The sequence below is a fragment of the Lolium rigidum genome, chromosome 4 (genome assembly GCF_022539505.1).
Source record: "Lolium rigidum isolate FL_2022 chromosome 4, APGP_CSIRO_Lrig_0.1, whole genome shotgun sequence".
In the NCBI taxonomy this organism is placed as follows: domain Eukaryota; kingdom Viridiplantae; phylum Streptophyta; class Magnoliopsida; order Poales; family Poaceae; genus Lolium; species Lolium rigidum.
The window spans coordinates 162,630,547-162,645,826 of record NC_061511.1 but is presented as its reverse complement, the minus strand read 5'-3'; positions in this window follow the sequence as shown (position 1 = coordinate 162,645,826).

Here is a 15,280-nt window from a genome sequence, read left to right as displayed (position 1 = left end):
CCCAGTTTTTCGCACAATCTCATCGATACACTTGGATATATGCTATGCTTTTGGCTTCCCTCTTATTGATGACATGTACGCTTACCCCACTGCTATCCCTGCTCTATTTTTCTCATTCACAGGTAGTTGGAGTGGTGAGGCACGTGGCAATGCTTCCAAGAGAGGGAGGACTGCTGATCCTCCTCGCCGTTCTAGTAGCCGCGTTCCTCCTCAAGCTCAGCGAGGTGCCGACGGTGGCGGCTCGGTTGGGGGTAGAACCAAGTCTGTTGGTGGCAAGAGAAAGGACAAGCATGCAGCTCAACAGGATGAGGAAATAGTGCCAACTATCAATGCCGGGCTTGCAAACCGTATTGAGTGGCAGGAGATGAGGACGGTGAATCTGTATCGCTTTGAGCAACGGACTTACCTTCGTGGGGATCGGTTTTTCACGGACCAAGACACAGGCAGCCCTATGGGATGGTTACTATGATTCCCATGAGTTTATGAATCATGGTGATATTGTCGTGCCCAAGGCCATCAACCCTGAAGAGCTTGCCTTGCATGAAGCCACAAAGTATCGCTTTGTGGTTGAAACCTTGAAGGGTATGGGCCTGTATGACCTTGTGTGCCTGAAGCCTGAAGATCACCATGAGGATCCTACCTTCTGTCCTCTCCTAGTCCGTCAGTTCCACTGCACCGTGTTCTTCCATGATGATGAGGACCGCACCATCACCTGGATGACTGGCACGGACAAGTACTCATGCACCTACTCTCAGTTCCGTGCGGCCATGGGTTGTGGTGGTGATCGTAATCCCGGATACAAGATTCATTCACGGTCCAAGCTTACTAAGGGTGACATCTCATTCTGCTATCCTGCGAACCCTACACCTGGACCTCCCACTATCTCTGGGATGTATTACTCATACCTTGTTCTTGCCAAGATGTTCCGTGAATGCCTCATCGACAAGTCTGGCGACACAAGTGAAGTCAGGAACTATCACCTCAACTCTGATGTACTATTGTCATCCTGACAGGAGAAGGAAGATTGATGGGTGTGATCTTATCTACTGTGAGTCGAAGCGTGCGGTTATGGAGCGCATGACTCCCAACTATGCTCAGTATGTTCAGAGGCTCATCAACTACATTGTCCCCGCTCCTCTCAACGTTTTTGGTGAGAAAGTCATCATGGACCCCTTCAGGATACCTATTCAGGAGGCCACTCGTCCGGACGTTCCCTCCATCTCCATGACACCCTCCACTGAGCGCCGTTCCAAGGAGCGCCATGATCATGATGCTAGCTCCAGCTACTCTCAGCGCTCCAAGCATGGTGTTGCTCGCTTCTTCTCAAGCATGTGGCAAATGTGCAAGAACACCAATGATGTTGCACATCAGACCTTTACCATGACCCAGGAGACACGGAGGCGCCAGAATGAGTTCATGGCCTCACGGAATCACCCTGTTCCTCCTCCTGGACCTGAGATGGAGCCTGTGGTAGCACCCCAGTGGGAGATGACTCCCCTTACTGATGAGATGCTCCAGAACTTTGACTACTCTGTATATGCACATGGTGCCATCCCTCCTAGGACTGCTCGTGCCTCTACCCCTGCTGATGATGATGGTGATGAGGATGAGAGTCCTGCGGCTGCACGCGGCGATGGCGACTACTCATGGTCCACCGGGGATGAGATCTACGATGATCTGCGATAGCATCTCTCCTCTTTTCTTCGCCTTTTTGGTGTTCCGATGCCAAAGGGGGAGAAGAGAGTAGAGTCTAGGACCACGGGGTTCCCACAAGCCATGGGAGTTGCTTTATTTGGATTTTATATGGCTTGTGCTTATTTGCTTATTTGCTTTGGGTTTTTCAAGAACCATTTGCTACTTCCAATAATTTGTGTATGGATATGTATGGACGACTATTATGTGTGCTACTCTATGTTAGGATGATTATGTGTGCTATGCTTATATATCTTGATATGCACATCTCCATACCATGCTTGTTTCCTAAAGATATTGGGGGAGCTTCTCATGTTCCACAAATGGTGCACTTTGCATTCAAACGCAAATTCTCCAAGTGCACACATTATGGGGGAGCTGTCGTAATATCTTATATGGAATCAAGGTTTAGAGCTTATCATAATATTTGTTTGTGACTCTAGCTCGGTTTGTCATCGTATACCAAAAAGGGGGAGATTGTAAGAGTATTTTACCCTTATCCATTATTTTGGTAATAATGACACCGCGCTAGAGTATTTGTCCTAATATGTTTATAAGGATAATCTCAGGTATTAGGCAATGAGGCATAAATGGTGTATCAAAGGAACAAGAAGGCTAAAGGAGACCCCCACTTCAACAACAATCAAAAGGGGTCTACAGCGAGAATCCGGTCTGCAGCCCGGTCCAACCGGGCCAGCAACCGGACTGTCCGGCGCTCAGCTCGGTCAACCGGTCGCCAACCGGGGAAGTCCAGCGCACGACCCGGTCGACCGGCCGCCAACCGGAGTCTCCGAGCGGAACACAAGAAATCCGGTTGCCGACCGGTCAACCGGCCCTCGGCCGGAGGGTCCGGCGCACGGCCCGGTCGACTCGGTCGCCAACCGGGCGCCAACCGGCCGCCAACCGGAGGAGCTCCCGGAACCGGCAAATGGAGTCCGGTCATCTGGTCCGGTCCGACCGGCCTCACCACCGGGCTGTCCGGTCTGTGGCCCGGTAAAACCGGGTTTCTCGAGGAAAATGCTGAGGTGGCAAGTGACCAACGGCCATATTTCGAAGAACACTATAAATAGGTCTTCTCCTACCTCTGAACAGTTAGACACTACACTACAAGCTGTTCTTGAGCTCTCTCTCTCTTACTCCATTGCTAGAAACACCAAAAGCCTCAGATCTCCCTCCTCCTCCACCCAAACTCAAATCCCTCCGGGAATCGTTAGAGGAGGACCCGATCTACCGTTCTACCAAGCCAAATCTCATTCCCCCTTGTATTCATTGAGAAGCTTGCTTCCTAGGGTTCCTTGGAAACCCTAGGTGCGCAAGAGGAGTCCGGAAGCATCCGGGCTGTGGATTTGCTCCGGGCAAGATTGTGAAGGTTTGGAGGCTACCTCAAAGTCTACCACAAGTGAGTGAGCTATTCCTTCGTGGGATAGGCTCCGGAGAATAGGGTGAGCATTCGTGGCGCGGGGAATCCTTCGTGGGACCTCCACTCCTCCAAACGTGACGTACCTTGTTGCAAAGCAAAGGAACACGGGAATACATCCTCGTCTCCGCGTGCTATCGGTTATCTCTAACCGAACTCCTTACTTGTGATTTAACTCGCTCGTGAGAGCCTTCGTGCTCGAGTTAGTTGTATCCTCATATAGGTTGCTTCACCTAGTTTGCATTAGGCTCACCTTTATATTCCGCAAAGCCTAATATTGCAAAGAAAGAATTAAAATCTGTAGAAACCTATTCACCCCCCCTCTAGGTTTACCATCTCTATACTTTCAACACTCTACCTCTCTCTCTATTTTATTTTTCTTAGTTTACTTTTGTCTAGTTTGCTTTTGTCTTGTTTTATTTTCCCTATATACCCGAAAATCCATAAAAATTTGAAAAACCGAAAAATTAAAAACTGTTGCTATGGGAGAACCTACAACCTATTTGGAGTTTATTGAATTATATAATAATTATAGAGAATCAAGAATGGAAAAAAGTTATGAGTGCTGTGATAGAAAAATTGAATACAATTGCTAAAATCTTGCTTAAACGCCATGATATAAACTGTTGCTCTAAACAGGATACTAAACATCTTAAATTTCAATGTGGCTTTAGTGAGGAAGTTTTAATTAAGATCTATAATTGGAATAGCTATATTCATTTTGGGTTCGAAGAAGTAGAACAATTTATTTTGTTTATGTGAGCTTCTGAAATAGAATCATTCATGTCTAAAAATTATGAAACTTGTGTTGTTTGTAAGGACCTTAAAGATTATGTCTCTTCTATCCTTAATTTCTGCATAGAAAGTTACAGTGATAATCCTTATATCATTGATTATAAAGAGAGACTCATTAGTGCACAAGAATGCACTCACAATTTGCAGGAACCTGTGGAAGAAGAAATTGATGAACCTGAAAGCTCATTGGATGAAAAAGAGGAGGAAATTGATGAACTGAAAGCTCATTGGATGAAAAAGAAGAGGAGAGTGCTGAACAAAAGGATGAAGAATGGATTAGCTACCCATGCCAACCTTCTAATGAGAGTAACTCTTTATCTCTTACACTATTTGATTGTCCTCCATGCTTACCAAAGGAGGATGAATGTTATGTTCCTGTGGATTCTCTTGAAATATTCCCTATGAGTAAAACTAGCAAGAATAATTATGCTACTGTTATTCATGATAATCCATGCTATTTTGATAAATCTTATGATAATACTTTGTTTGTGCCTGATGTTGAAATGCATGGTACTAAAGAGTTTTGTTTAGCAAATGTTTATGATAAATCTCTAGACAATGGTCCTATGTTACTTGATAATATTAATTGTACTACTAATGAAAATGGCATTGGAGAGGTCTTAACTTTATCTAGGAGTCCCATATCTCTTGAGAATGATCAATCATCTTGTTACATTATTGATAAAAGTGGGTTTGAAAGTTTTAATTCCACTATTTTTGAGCTTGATAAAAATTATGTGTTTGTAGATCATGGAAAGCATGCTGTATGTGATAGTTATATTGTTGAGTTTGTTCATGATGCTACTGGAAATTATTATGAGAGAGGAAAATATGGTTGTAGAAATTTTTATGGTACTAAAACACCTCTCTACATGCTGAAAATTTTGAAGTTACTCTTGTTTTATCTTCCTATGCTTGTCACTTTGTTCTTCATGAATTTATTTGTGTACAAGATTCCTATGCGTAGGAAGCGGGTTAGACTTAAATTTGTTTTGAACTTGCTTTTTGATGCTCTCCTTTGCTTCAACTCTTATTTCTTGTGAGTGCATCATTAAAACTGCTGAGCCCATCTTAATGGCTATAAAGAAAACAATTCTTGGGAGATAACCCATATTTTTATTTTGCTACTGTTTTGTTGTGTCTTGGAAGATGTTACGACTGTAGCAACCTCTCCTTATCTTTATTTTATTGCAATGTTGTGCCAAGTGAAGTCTCTAATAGAAGGTTGATACTAGATTTGGATTACTGCGTAGAAACAGATTTCTTGCTGTCACGAATTTGGGTAAGATTCTCTGTAGGTAACTCAGAAAAATCTGCCAATTTACGTGAGTGTTCCTCAGATATGTGATACGTCCCCGACGTATCCATAATTTATGTCGTTCCATGCTTGTTTTATGACAATACTTACATGTTTTGCTTGCACTTTATGATGATTTCATGCATTTTCTGGAACTAACCTATTAACAAGATGCCACGAGTGCCGGTTCTCGTTTTCTGCTGTTTTGGTTCCGGAAAGGCTGTTCGGGCAATATTCTCGGAATTCGACGAAACGAAGACCAAACCTCCTATTTTTCCCGGAAGCGTCCGTAACACCGAAGAAGAGTCGGAGAGGGGCCGGAGGGCCACCACACCATAGGGCGGCGCGGCCTGGCCTGGGCCCGCGCCGGCCGTGGTGTGGCGCCCCGAGTGCCCCCTGCGCCGCCTCTTCGCCTATAAAATCCCTTTCGACCTAAAAACACGAGTAACTCTTGACGAAACTCCGGAAAGACTCCGGGGCGCCGCCACCATCGCGAAACTCCAATTCGGGGGACGAAGTCTCGTCCCGGCACCCTGCCGGGACGGGGAAGTGCCCGCGAAGCCATCTCCATCAACGCCATCGCCTCCATCATGCTCCGTGAGTAGTTCCCCCATGGACTACGGGTTCTAGCTGTAGCTAGTTGGTATTCTCTCCCCCATGTACTTTAATACAATGATCTCATGAGCTGCCTTACATGATTGAGATTCATCTGATGTAATCGGTGTTGTGTTTGTGGGGATCCGATGGATTGTTACATTATGATTGTCTATCTACAAAGTTTATGAAGTTATCGTTGTTGCAATCTTGTTATGCTTAAAGCTTGTCACTAGGGCCCGAGTGGCATGATCTTAGATTTGAGCTTTATATTATTGCTTAGATTGTATCTACAAGTTGTATGCACATGTCACTGTCCGGAACCAAAGGCCCCGAAGTGACAAATCGGGACAACCGGAGGGGATGGCGGTGATGTGAGGGACACATGTTTTCACGGAGTGTTAATGCTTTGCTCCGGTGCTCTATTAAAAGGAGTACCTTAATATCCAGTAGTTTCCCTTGAGGCCCGGCTGCCACCGTCTGGTAGGACAAAAGATGTTGTGCAAGTTTCTCATTGCGAGCACGTACGACTATTATTGGAAAACATGCCTACATGATTAATGATCTTGATATTCTGTCTTAATGCTATTTCAATCCTATCAATTGCCCGACTGTAATTTGTTCACCCAACACTTGTTATTGGAGAGTTACCACTAGTGCAGATAGCTGGGAACCCCGGTCCATCTTTCATCATCATATACTCGTTCTACATGTCAACTATTTTCTGGTGCCATTGCTCTCATATTACTGCTATCTAGCTGTCGTATTCATTGTTACTACTTGCTCTCATATCATCTGCTACTTTCACATCACCCCTGTTACTAGTGCTTTTCCAGGTGCGGTTGAATTGACAACTCGGTTGTTAAGGCTTATAAGTATTATTTACCTCCCCTTGTGTCGAATCAATAAATTTGGGTTTTACTTCCCTCGAAGACTGTTGCGATCCCCTATACTTGTGGGTCATCAAGACTATTTTCTGGCGCCGTTGCCGGGGAGGCATAGCTCTACTCATATGTTCACCTGGGGAGTACACTCTACATCTCTCTCTGTTTTATTTTGTTTTGTTTTGCTTAGTTTACTTTTGTCTAGTTTATTTGTGCTTAGTTTATTTCTATCTAGTATTAGTTTGCTTAGTTTACTTTTGCTTAGTTTATTTTTGTCTTGTTTTATTTTCCTCATATACCCAAAAATTCATAAAAATTTAAAAAACCAAAAAATTAAAAACTGCTGTTATGGGAGAACCAACAACCTACTTGGAGCTTATAGAATGTTATAATTGTTATAGAGAATCAAGAACTGGTAAAATAATAAGTGCTATGATAGAAAAATTGAATACAATTGCTAAAATCTTGCTTGAACGCCATGATATAAACTGTTGCTCTCAACAGGATACTAAACATCTTAAATTTCAATGTGGCTTTAGTGAGGAATTTTTAATTAAGAACTATAATCGGAATTTCTATATTCATTATGGGTTCGAAGAGGTAGAACAATTTGTCTTATTTATGGGAGCCTCCGAGATAGAATCCTTTATGGTTGAGAATTATGAAACTTGTGTTGTTTGTAAGGGCCTTAAAGATTATGTCTCTACTATCCTTAATTCTTGCATAGAATGCTACAGTAGGAATCCTTATATCCTTGATCAAAAGAAGCCTGGTGACCGGGTGTATACGTGAGCACGCGCTAGGTTGCCAACACGTGTCTAACGCCGTCACTTTTCCGTGCGCTGGCCTCTCCTGATGTGCACGTCGAGACCTAGCAACAACCAACACCACCACGTGCTTCGAGAACCCGCGCCCCTTCGAGAATCCCCGTTCCCCTTCTCGTCTCTCTCGCACATAGAAAGGAATCGTAGATCTCGCCGGCCATCGGGATGGCTTGATCCGCCTGCTTCGCTCCTATCGTCTGCCCTCTCCCCGGCCGCCGGCCGCCGACCGCACAGCATGATCAAGTGGGTGCTCTTCCTCGCTTCCCTCACCCCCGCCACCGCGTCTCCATGCTCCTCCTCGCCTCCTAGAAACTCCATGGAAAAAGAGGCGGCGGGCATGGAGTTGGTGGTGGCTCCGGGTGTGGGGCGAGGCGGAATCACACGTCCTGCACGCTCTCGAAGCGAACTCCGAGTCGTTGGCCTTGTCTCCTTTCCCGACGCGTCTGATTCCCCTCCGCTCCGCCGCTCTATCGCAGCTCCGTCGACGGCCGCTCCGCCATTCCCCGCGTCCGCGCAGCTGCCCGTGCCTCCTCCTCGCTCACTCGCCACCCAGTTCCCCCACCCTCCTCCCGTTCCACATCTGCGACTCCATATCCACTCCCTCCTAGCTAAAAACTGAGTATTTATACGATGATTCAGATGGGAATGGGATGGCGTACTCCGGTGGTTCAGTAGCAACAAATTGAGGTGCTCGTGGCGTGATTCGGAGCAGCGGCGTTCAATTTGGAGGTCGTGGGGACAAGGGAGGCGAAGAGCTGGTGTTGCGGTGCTACCTGCGGCGAGGTGGACGGAGATTCCACCTCTGTCCTCCGTGTCCAAGGGTGGCGCAGTAGATGATGGTTGTGAGGTGGTGAGGCGACCGTTCGGCCGTCTTCCTCGTTGTTCCCAATCTCCTGCCAGCTTGGGCGGACCATCTGCACCGCAATGCAATCTGGGAAGGTGCCAATATTTCATCAGTCGCAGGGCAAGGCATGCGGCTCCTGCTACTTCCAGGGCGCCGGTATGGTCACCACGATGGATCCCAGTGCGTTCTGCTTCTTTCTGAATTCTGATGCTACCTGATAATCACCCTATCAACTATCAAGTGGTTTGGACAGCTATTCTTCAGTTAAGATGTACAGAGTACTCTGATCAATAACATGTGTCCATGCTCGGTGAGCTCCGTGGTGAGCAGCGCTGCTCTTTGCCGCCGACGTGCTCATGCGCGCTCGAGCTAGAGCTCGCCCTAGAGAAGGTCCTGTACGCGCTCCTCCTCGAGGGCCTTGTTCAGCTCTTCGACTCCGGCAGTTATTCAGGCACCAGGAAGCTAGCAGCAAGACTAGAACTGCTCTGCTCGCGATAGCCGTTCGTGAGCTGGTGCGGGTCGATCAGCACCTAGACGGGAGCAGTACGTCATAATAATTACCTGGTAATCCCATCATCTCTCTAATATGATAGTTGTGATGGTTTAATCTGTGAACTTTACTGGAATAATATGGGAATTGCTTTGATAAAACAACATGGTAATTGGAATATATAACCTGATGGCTCTGAATGATTAATCTGGTAGTTGAAATATATATCCTGGTAGCTGTGACCGATTAATCTGGTTGTTCAAATATATAACCTGGTAGCTGTAATCGATTAATCTGCAACCAATTTCTGCCATCGTTCTGACGCACAGCTAGGCTGCGGACAACTGCAGGCCGTCGCGGCTTCGGCGCCCATCTCCGGCTCGAACGACGCCGACATGAGGCCCAGCGAGCGAGGCCACAGGATGAGCGGCGCGAGGTGCCGTATCAAGTAGTCCCCGCGGTCGAGCAACGCCGCCCCTGGCCCCGCCGCCTCGGGACCCGAGGCGGTGGTTGCCTGTCTGACGCCGACATGAGGCATAGCGAGGCCGCGGAATGAGCGGCGTGGAAGACTGCGGTGCGAGGTGCCGCATCAAGTCGTCCCCGCGCTCGAGAAACCGCGTAGCGACGCCGGATGTTGCTGAGCGGCGGACAATGCAGCGCCTCGTGCGGCTGCCGCTGGCCGGGCGGCGGAGCCATGAGGAAGTTGTGAGGCTGGACGCGGCGCAGGGTCGGGGCTCGCGGGAGCGCGTACCGCAGGGGCCGCGATGTGCACGGGCTTGGCCGGCCAGAGTTGCGGCGGTCTAGCTTGGGGAGGACTGCGTCCATGGAATTGCTGCGTCCATGGCCGAGCCGGCAAAAGAAGACGAAGCTAATTAATTCTGGTTTCTGGATCGATCCGGTCCTGGTCAATGTACCAGTACAACTTGCTACTCAGGATTTTTTAAATTCTCTCTTCATTAAAATGGTCCCACGTGCATGCATTTTGTAGAACGTTTTCTGGCCTGACACAAGGCCCGCATGATGCTTGCTGCTACTGTGTCCTCGACTTGTTATTTGTAGCTAAATTTAGTGTTCCAAGTTCCTGTGATTCAATGATAAGAGAGAGAGTACGGAGAGTGATTGATAAGAAGAGACAGGTCTGTCAGCTGGTGAAGAGACGACAACAAATAAAGAAAAGCAGATTCCGTTACAACTGTGGATTGCCGTGAGTTCGCAAACAGAGATCGCTTAATCTCAAAGCCAATCCAACGGTAACGAACACGTGCTCACGTATACACCCGGTCACAGAATCTCCTTGATTATAAAGAGAGACACATTAATGCACAAGAATGCACTCACAATTTGCAGGAACCGGTGGAAGAAGAAATTGATGAACCTGAAAGCTCATTGGATGAAAAAGAGGAGGAAATTGATGAACCCGAAAGCTCATTGGATGAAAAAGAAGAGGAGAGCGACGAACAAAAGGAGGAAGAATGGATTAGCTACCCATGTCAACCTTCTAATGAGAGTAACTCTTTATCTCTTACACTATTTGATTGTCCTCCATGCTTACGGAAGAGGTTGAATGTTATGTTCCCGTGGATTCTCTTGAAATAGTACCTATGAGTAATACTTGTGAGAATGATTATGCTACCGATATCTATGATAATCCATGCTACTTTGATAAATCTTATGATAATGCTTTGTTTGTGCTCGATGTCGAAATGCATGGTACTAAAGAATTTTGTTTGGCAAATGTCTATGATAAAGCTCTAGATGATGGTCCTATGTTACTTGATAATATTAATTGTACTACTAATGAAAATGGGATAGGAGAGTTCTTGACTTATTCTATGAGTCCCATATCTATTGAGATTGATCACCTACCTTGTTATATTATTAATAAAAGTAAGTTTGAAAGTTTTAATTCCACTATTCTTGAACTTGATAAAAATTATGTGTTTGGAAATCATGAAAAGTATGCTTGCATGTGATAGCTATATTGTTGAGTTTGTTCATGAAGCTACTCGAAAATTATTATGAGAGAAGAAAATATGGTTGTAGAAATTTGCATGGTACTAAAACACCTCTCTATATGCTTAAAATTTTGAAGCTACACTTGTTTTATCTTCTTATGCTTGTCACTTTGTTCTTCATGAATTTATTTGTGTACAAGATTCCTTTGCATAGGAAGCATGTTAGACTTAAATGTGTTTTGGATTTGCCTCTTGATGCTCTCTTTTGCTCCGAATACTATTTCTTGCGAGTGCATCATTAAAACTGCTGAGCTCATCTTAATGGCTATAAAGAAAGCAACTTCTTGGGAGATAACCCATGTGTTATTTTGCTACAGTACTTTGTTTTATATTTGTGTCTTGGAAGTTGTTTACTACTGTAGCAACCTCTCCTTATCTTAGTTTTGTGTTTTGTTGTGCCAAGTGAAGCCTCTAATCGAAGGTTGATACTAGATTTGGATTACTGCGCAGAAATGCATTTCTTTGCTGTCACGAATCTGGGTCTAATTCTCTCGTAGGTAACTCAGAAAATTATGCCAATTTACGTGAGTGATCCTCGGATATGTACGCAACTTTCATTAGTTTTGAGTTTTCTGATTTGAGCAACGGAAGTATTTTATTAAAATTCGTCTTTACTCGGCTGTTCTGTTTTGGCGTATTCGTCTCTGTTTTTTTTTGCATTGTCTCTTGTGGACTTTAAGCAAGGTTTTATAGACGTAGAGGGCTGTAGCTAATGTTTTATTGAGTTCTTGCAATGTGCCACTACGGGACCAAGGTGGATTCAAATTTTTTGAGTACTAACCCCTCTAATGAAGTTTATGAGAAGTTTGGTGTGAAGGAAGTTTTCAAGGGTCAAGAGAGGAGGATGATATATGATCAAGAAGAGTGAAAAGTCAAAGCTTGGGGATGCCCCCGTGGTTCATCCCTGCATATTTCAAGAATACTCAAGCGTCTAAGCTTGGGGATGCCCAAGGCATCCCCTTCTTCATCAACTTATCAGGTTTCCTCCCCTGAAACTATATTTTTATTCGGTCACATCTTATGTGCTTTACTTGGAGCGTCTGTGTGCTTTTATTTTTGTTTATGTTTGAATAAATTCGGATCCTAGCAATCCTTGTTTGGGAGAGAGACACGCTCCGCTTTTTCATATGAACACATGTGTTCTTCGTTTTACTTTTAATGTTCAATGATAAAAGTTGGAAGCTACAATACTTATTGTATGGTTGGAAACAGAAAATGCCTCATCATGTCTTGGATAATTTGACACTTGGCAATTGTTTTGAGCTCTCAAGTAGATCATGATTAAGTTTTTTCATGTAGTTTAAACCTATTAGTGGAGAACTACCGTAGAGCTTGTTGAAATTGGTTTGCATAATTGATCTCTCTTAAGGTCTAGATATTTTCTCGGTAAAAGTGTTTGAGAAACAAGGAAGACAGATGTAGAGTATTATAATGCTTGCAATATGTTCTTATGTAAGTTTTGTCTGTACCGGTTCATACTTGTGTTTGCTTCAAATAACCTTGCTAGCCCAAAGCCTTGTACTGAGAGGGAATGCTTCTCGTGCATCCAAAACCTTGAGCCAACCACTATGCCATGTGTGTCCACCATACCTACCTACTATGTGGTATTTCTGCCATTCCAAAGTAAATTGCTTGAGTGCTACCTTTAAACAATTCAAAATTTATTACCTCTGATTTGTGTCAATGTTTTATAGCTCATGAGGAAGTATGTGGTGTTTATCTTTCAATCTTGTTGGGCAACTTTCACCAATGGACTAGTGGCTTCATCCGCTTATCCAATAATTTTGCAAAAAGAGCTGGCAATGGGATTCCTGAGTCCCAAATTTATTAACCAAAATAGACACTCCTCCATGGTATGTGATTGTTGGACGGCACCCGAGGATTCGGTTAGCCATGGCTTGTGTAAGCAAAGGTTGGGAGGAGTGTCATCATCATAATAAAACTAAAATAAAAAGGCACTCCTTCATGGTATGAGATTGTTGGCAGGCACCCGAGGATTCGGTTAGCCATGGTTTGTGAAAGAAAGGTTGGAAGGAGTGCCAACCAAAAATAAAAATAATTCATGGGAGCCGCTCTTGAAGGTTTGTCTAGCAAGGGGGTTAGAGTGCCCACTACCATTCGTTGACAACAACAAACACCTCTCAAAACTTTACTTTTATGCTCTCTTTATGTTTTCAAAACCAAAGCTCTAGCACAAATATAGCAATCGATGCTTTCCTCTTTGAAGAGCCATTCTTTTACTTTATGTTGAGTCAGTTTACCTACTTCCTTCCATCTTAGAAGCAAACACTTGTGTCAACTGTGCATTGATTCTTACATACTTGCTTATTTGCATTCATCATATTACTTTGTGTTGACAATTATCCATGAGATATGCATGTTACAAGTTGAAAGCAACCGCTGAAACTTATATCTTCCTTTGTGTTGCTTCGATGCCTTTACTTTGAACTTATTGCTTTATGAGTTAACTCTTGTGCAAGACTTTTGATACTAGTCTTGAAGGTATTATTCATGAAAAGTTTTGCTATATGTTATCTACTTGTTAGCAACTATAGATCATTGCCTTGAGTCATTTCATTCATTTCATATGCTTTGTAATAGTATGATCAAGGTTATGTAAGTAGCATGTCACTACGAAATTATTCTTTTTATCGTTTACCTGCTCGGGACGAGCAGAACTAAGCTTGGGGATGCCGATACGTCCCCGACGTATCCATAATTTCTGTCGTTCCATGCTTGTTTTATGACAATACTTACATGTTTTGCTTGCACTTTATGATGATTTCATGCATTTTCCGGAACTAACCTATTAACAAGATGCCACAGTGCAGTTCTGTTTTCTGCTGTTTTTGGTTCCGTAAAGGTTGTTCGGGCAATATTCTCGAATTCGACGAAACGAAGACCAAACCTCCTATTTTTCCCGGAAGCGTCCGGAACACCGAAGAAGAGTCGGAGAGGGGCCGGAGGGCCACCACACCATAGGGCGGCGCGGCCCGGCCCGGGCCCGCGCCGGCTGTGGTGTGGCGCCCCGAGTGCCCCCTGCGCCGCCTCTTCGCCTATAAAATCCCTTTCGACCTAAAAACACCGTAACTCTTGACGAAACTCCGGAAAGACTCCGGGGCGCCGCCACCATCGCGAAACTCCAATTCGGGGGACGAAGTCTCGTCCCGGCACCCTCGCCGGGACGGGGAAGTGCCCCCGGAAGCCATCTCCATCAACGCCATCGCCTCCATCATGCTCCGTGAGTAGTTCCCCCATGGACTATGGGTTCTAGCTGTAGCTAGTTGGTATTCTCTCCCCCATGTACTTTAATACAATGATCTCATGAGCTGCCTTACATGATTGAGATTCATCTGATGTAATCGGTGTTGTGTTTGTCGGGATCCGATGGATTGTTACATTATGATTGTCTATCTACAAAGTTTATGAAGTTATCGTTGCTGCAATCTTGTTATGCTTAATGCTTGTCACTAGGGCCCGAGTGGCATGATCTTAGATTTGAGCTTTATATTATTGCTTAGATTGTATCTACAAGTTGTATGCACATGTCACCGTCCGGAACCAAAGGCCCCGAAGTGACGAAATCGGGACAACCGGAGGGGATGGCGGTGATGTGAGGGACACATGTTTTCACGGAGTGTTAATGCTTTGCTCCGGTGCTCTATTAAAAGGAGTACCTTAATATCCAAGTAGTTTCCCTTGAGGCCCGGCTGCCACCGTGCTGGTAGGACAAAAGATGTTGTGCAAGTTTCTCATTGCGAGCACGTACGAATATTATTGGAAAACATGCCTACATGATTAATGATCTTGATATTCTATCTTAATGCTATTTCAATCCTATCAATTGCCCGACTGTAATTTGTTCACCCAACACTTGTTATTGGAGAGTTACCACTAGTGTAGATAGCTGGGAACCCCGGTCCATCTTTCATCATCATATACTCGTTCTACATGTCAACTATTTTCTGGTGCCATTGCTCTCATATTACTGCTACTGCTGCTGTGTTACTGTTACTACTGCTCTCATATCACTGCTACTTTCACATCACCCCTGTTACTAGTGCTTTTCCAGGTGCAGCTGAATTGACAACTCAGTTGTTAAGGCTTATAAGTATTCTTTACCTCCCCTTGTGTCGAATCAATAAATTTGGGTTTTACTTCCCTCGAAGACTGTTGCGATCCCCTATACTTGTGGGTCATCAATATGTACGCAACTTTCATTAGTTTTGAGTTTTCTGATTTGAGCAACGGAAGTACCTCTTAGAAATTCGTCTTTACTGGCTGTTCTGTTTTGACAGATTCTGTCTCTGTTTTTTGCATTGTCTCTTGTGGACTTTAAGCAAGGCTTTCTAGACGTGGAGAGCTGTAGCTAATGTTTTATTGAGTTCTTGCAATGTGTCACTACAGGGCTAAAGTGGATTAATTTTT